The sequence below is a fragment of the Mastomys coucha genome, unplaced genomic scaffold (genome assembly GCF_008632895.1).
Source record: "Mastomys coucha isolate ucsf_1 unplaced genomic scaffold, UCSF_Mcou_1 pScaffold21, whole genome shotgun sequence".
NCBI lineage: Eukaryota > Metazoa > Chordata > Mammalia > Rodentia > Muridae > Mastomys > Mastomys coucha.
The window spans coordinates 75,390,835-75,396,538 of record NW_022196904.1 but is presented as its reverse complement, the minus strand read 5'-3'; the positions used below and the strand labels follow the sequence as shown (position 1 = coordinate 75,396,538).

General features: G+C 38.0%; 1 pseudogene; it reads left to right on the top strand.

Moving 5' to 3' along the window:
* Window positions 1–205: 205 nt before the first annotated feature.
* Window positions 206–1,173, top strand: LOC116101284 (annotated as a pseudogene).
* The last annotated feature ends 4,531 nt before the right edge of the window (window positions 1,174–5,704 follow it).

Sequence of the window (5,704 nt, the reverse complement as noted above, 5' to 3'; positions counted from 1 at the left end):
AAAAAAAAAAAAAAAAAAAAAGAATTAACGATGTTAAACAATGTATGCAAACCAAAGAAACAACTGTGTGATTTTTTGCACATACAGGCCAGTTTTGGAAACGAAAACATAAAGAGTTTTTAGGAAAATGATACTGACCTATGAATTAATTTATATCATTCTCTGTCACTGCTTTTCCTTTTCAGATAAACTCGTATTTGAGACTATGGGCAACTCCACCCTGGTGACTGAGTTCCTCCTGGAGGTTTTTGGTGAGACCTGGGAGCTCAGGATCCTACTCAGTGTGCTATTCTTGCTGGTGTACCTGGGCAGCCTGTTAGGGAACCTTACCATCATCATTGCTACTACAGTGGACCAGACCCTGAACACACCCATGTACTTCTTCCTCAGGAATCTGTCCATTTTCGACATGGGCTACGTTTTTGTTACTGTGCCCAATGCTTGTATTAAATCTCTCCTGACCACAGGAACATTTCTGTGGCTGGGTGTGCAGCACAGATCTTTTTGTTCTTATTTTGTGCAGCTGTAGAGATACTGTTTCTCACCATCATGGCCCAGGACCGCTATGTGGTCATCTGCAAGCCTCTCCTCTACCCTGTGATTATGAACCATCAATTCTGTATTCAGATGACACTGGCTTCCCTTCTTAGCTCTCTTATCATTGCCAGTGTGCACACTTTCAAAACTTTCCAGCTGTCCTTTTGTCACTCTAATGTGGTCCCTCAGTTCTTCTGTGAACTGCCTGCTTTGCTGAGGCTTTCTTGCTCTGACACCTTTAACAACAAACTCAATTCTTCTCTCTGCCATTAGTGTTGGTAGTAGCTGTTTTACATTCATTGCTGTATCATATGTTGGTATATTATCAGCTGTGTTGAAGGTTCCTGTCATAGGAGAGCGAGAGAAAGCCTTTTCTACCCTTGTCCCTCACATTGTTGTGGTATTCATGTTTTTTAGTTCTGCTGCCTATGTGTACCTAAGACTTCCAGTAATCTCAGAAATACTTGAGGAGATGACTCTTTCTGTATTTTATACAATTATCCCTCCATTCTTAAATCATATTATCTGTAGTCTTAGAAACAAACAGATAAAGGAAGCTGTGAGAAAGGTTACATCAAGATGTTTTTCATAGTTGTAAATAAAAGAAATGAGCATTGGTCAGGGATTTCTAAATGAACAAAACTGACAAAATGCAAATAATTAATTATGCACAAGTACACACACACACAACACATACAGACACATACACATGCACATACCACAAAGCATTTTACCACTTTTTTTGAGCAATAATTTTTGACATATTGTTCTGATTAAAGTTTTTTTCTCCCTCTACTCCTTCTTGTTTCTCTTCATCTGTCCACTCATTTGGATTCATCCCCTTTCTGTCACTCATGAAAAAATAGACTTCTACAGGTAATAATAAAAGAAAATTTAATTCTATTAACTTAGTTTAAATTGTATAATAGGATTTTTAAAAAGAGCTAGAGTATCACAATTTCATAGAGAAAACCAACCGGTGGAAAATAACACAAGAAAAGGTGCACACACACACACACTCAACAGCAGATATAGATGCAAAATCCCCCTTCTCCAGATACTGAAGAATCCCATAAAAATGCTAAAATGAAAGCAGTATATATATATATATATGTTTCCCTGAGCCATGAAGGAAATATTTGATGTAGCTATGCCATTTAGGCTGATTGTTTCATGGTCTTACACTCCTTGTATAAAGTCCAGGAATGGGTTCCTGAATTTATTGTCATATACTTCTAGAGGAAGTTTCTCTGATGCTGGCTGAGCAAGGCACAAATCTTTAAGTATAGCAGATTATCATTATGAGTAATTTTATTGCTAAGCTTTTAAATTCAATGTAATTGAAGTTTTTATAACAGTGTTTTCTGATTTTACCCTAGGTGCTTAGGCTATCTAATCTCAGGTTCTTGTTCACAAGTTAACAGTGAGTCATGTTCCATCCTTCCAAGAGAATCTTAAGTCAAATCATACATTGCTTGATAGTGTAAGATCCAACTAAACACGGACATCACAGAAAAAAACACCAGGAGGCCAGGAATTTCCTTAATAAGATAAGCTCAGGAAATCTGGGAAAGTAGCAGAACTCTAAAGAGGGAGATCACAGGGTGAGAAAGAACCTGCTAGTGGGGACACATTCCACAGGGTGAACCTTTGCTCACTTTCAGACAAGGGAAGTCCTTGCCACCTCATTCCCTAAACACCAATCAATTTAAAAAGTGACACTGTTCTACCAATCACATTTTGTCTAATAACTGCTGTCCTGAAAAATGTATAAAAGCTGTGTGGGGTCGCTTCCTTTCCTTAGGGTCTGGGACAGCCTCAATGCAATGAAATAAAAACCCTCATGTTCTTTGCATCAATCAGTCTTCACGTGATTCACTCAGGGGGTCTCCGGTCAGCTAAGGCTTGAGAGGGTCTTACAATTACTCCCACAAACTTGTGACATCATTACACTAGCAAATATTGCAGGCAGGACACCAATGCACATCAAAGTATTTGTGGTCATATTGGTATTTACATTTCTGCTTTGGTATCATGAAAAGTACTTTCGTGTAACAAATACATTTCAATAACGTATTTATGTCATATTTATTGGCACCAGCCTGATATCTCCATGATCAATGAAACATTTAAATTTGCCATCAGCAATGGGACAATGCTATAAGTTTTTGGAGAGCAGCCTAAGGTTTTGACAATTGTCTGAGTAGTTTGGGGGTTCCTATATGACCCCTTTGACCAACAATTCTATTTGATATAACCCAGTCCTGGTACTAGGAGCTTTATTTGATAATAACCAGTATAACCAGTAGCTAGTTAGGACTCTCATTTTTCCTTATATATATGTTTTCTACTGTTTTAGCCTTCCAAAGGCCCTTACTATTAGCTGTGTTTCACCATAATTCCTCCCTGCACACCCTCTTCTCTCTCCCCTACCCCATTTAATACTCCCATCCTGTCCCTCCATCCACCCACAACAATTTATTCTATTTCACTTTTCTAATGATATCAACCTGTCCCGACCTACTTCTTTACTCTAGATCTAACGTCTGTGGTTCTATGGATTGTAGCTTGGTTACTGTTGACTTATAGGCATATATTTATGGAATGTACCCCCTCTCCCCAAGATCGACTGCTACTTTGGTTCCCTTGAGAAAAAAAATCATGTCTTTTATTGATATTAGTTGAACTTGCCATAACATAATGCATTAAAACTAGACATATAACCTCATATCAAGGATGGACGAGGCAACCCAGTAGAAGGAAAAATACTGGTCAGAAAAGAGTCAGGGACACCCTTAATCACACTGATAGGAGTCATTTTTAACAGCTGACTAATATCTCATGTTATCAATATACAACTTTGTTTTTTATCCATTTATCACCTGATTTGCACCTATATTGTTTCAATTTTCTGATTAATATGAATAAAGCAATGATGAACATGTTTTAGGAACTATCTTCGTGATAGGATGAAGCAACATTTAGGTATATGTCTCAGAATGATATAACTAGATCTTGAAATATATTCCCATCTTCCTGAGGAACTATTATACTTGAAAGAGATTTCATTTGTATTTCTCTGATAACTAACTATTCTGGACATTTAAGTGTTTCTCTCCCATTTGAGTTTTTGTTTTTTAGAATTCTCGTTACTTCACATTTTAACTAGGTTATGTTTTTTTCTTGAGATCTAATTTCTTGAGTTCTTTATATATTTTGAATATTAACCCTATATTGGCCATGAATATGTAAAAAATGTTTTTCAATTCAACAGGCTTCCATTTTGTTTCAATAATGATGTCCTTTGCTATGCTGAACTGTCTAAGTTTCATGAAGTGCTATTTATTAATTATTGGTCTTACATCCTGTGCTAATGGTATTCTCCTGTGCCAATGAGTTCAATACTATTTCCCACTTTCTCCTCTATCAGGTCCCAGTGTATATAGTTTTATGTTGAAGTCTTTGATCCATTTGTAGCTGGGTCCAGCTCAGGAAGATATGGATGTATTTATATTCCTCTATTACCTGTAGTTATCTAGCGACAGGGCCAGTAACATTTGGTGAAGATGTTGTCTTGTTTGCAGTTTGTATTTTTTGCTTCTTTATCAAAAAAACAGGATTTTCTTATTCTGGGGTCTTTATGCAAGTTGTCATAAAAATAAATACATTCATTCTGCCAAGAGGGTTTTTGATTGTTTATTTGTTTTTTGTTTTATTTATTTAATACAAAGTATTCTAAGATAGACACTTATTTAGCCAGTTTATAAAGCATGAAGCGCCATTACTTTTTCCAAGTTTGCTTTTATATCAATCTAGGTACATTAAAAAACATAGTCAGGCCATCTTCTCTCTGGTGAGTTCCTAAGCCAGGAGCAGCCAGTCGGGGGCACAGGCCCCAGGAGTTGCAGGGGAGCTGCAGGGTGGCAGGGACAAGATCCTCTCAGCTTTCAAGTGACAGAGGTGGATTAGTGACCTTAGCTGCCCCTTCCCTGCAAGTGGAGGGCCTGCCTCTAGGGACCACCTTGAACCGGACTCTCCAGTGAGTGCTGCCATCTTCTCTCCTGTGAGTTTCTAAGCTGGGAGCAGCCAGCTGGGAGGCACAGGCCCCACTAGTCTCAGGGGTCTTGCAGGGCATCAGGGACAGGACAAGCTCTGGTTAGAGTCATTAAGAACATCTAACACCAAAAATCAAGAGATGGTGAAAGGCAAAAGCAAGAATCCTACCAACAGAAACCAAGACTACTTGGCTTCATCAGAACCTAGTACTCCCACTGCAGCAAGTCCTGGATATTCCAAAACACCGAAAAAGCAAGAATTGGATCTAAAAGCATATCTCACAATGCTGATAGAGGAACTTAAGAAGAACATGAATAATTCGCTTAAAGAAATACAGGAGAATACAGGTAAAGAGGTACAAGCCCTTACAGAGGAAACTCAAAAATCCCTTAAGGAATTGCAGGAAAACACAAACAAGCAGGTAAAGGAATTGAGTAAAACCATCCAGTACCTAAAAATGGAAGTCAAAACAGTAAAGAAAGCACAAAAAGAGACAACTATGGAATTAGAAATCTTAGGAAAGAAATCAGGAAACATAGATGCAAGTATCACTAACAGAATACAAGGGATAGAAGAGAGAATCTCAGGAGCAGAAGACAACATAGACAACATTGACAGAACAGTCAAAGAAAATGCAAAAAGCAAAAAGACCCTAACCCAAAACATCCAAGAAATCCAGGACACAATGAGAAGACCAAATCTAAGGATAATAGGTATAGAAGAGAGTGAAGACCTCCAACTTAAAGGGCCAGTAAATATCTTCAACAAAATTATAGAAGAGAACTTCCCCAACCTAAAGAAAGAGATGCCTGTGATCATACAAGAAGCTTATAGAACCCTAAATAGACTGGAACAGAAAAGAAAAACTCCCCGCCACAAAATAGTCAAAGCACCAAATGCACATAAGAAAGAAAGAATACTAAAAGCAGTAAGGGGAAAAGATCAAGTAACATATAAAGTCAGGCCTATCAGAATTACACCAGACTTCTCACCAGAGACTATGAAAGCTAGAAGATCCTGGACAGATGGCATACAGACTCTAAGAGAACACAAATGCCAGTCCAGACTAGTATACCCAGCAAACTCTCAATCAACATAGATGGAGAAACCA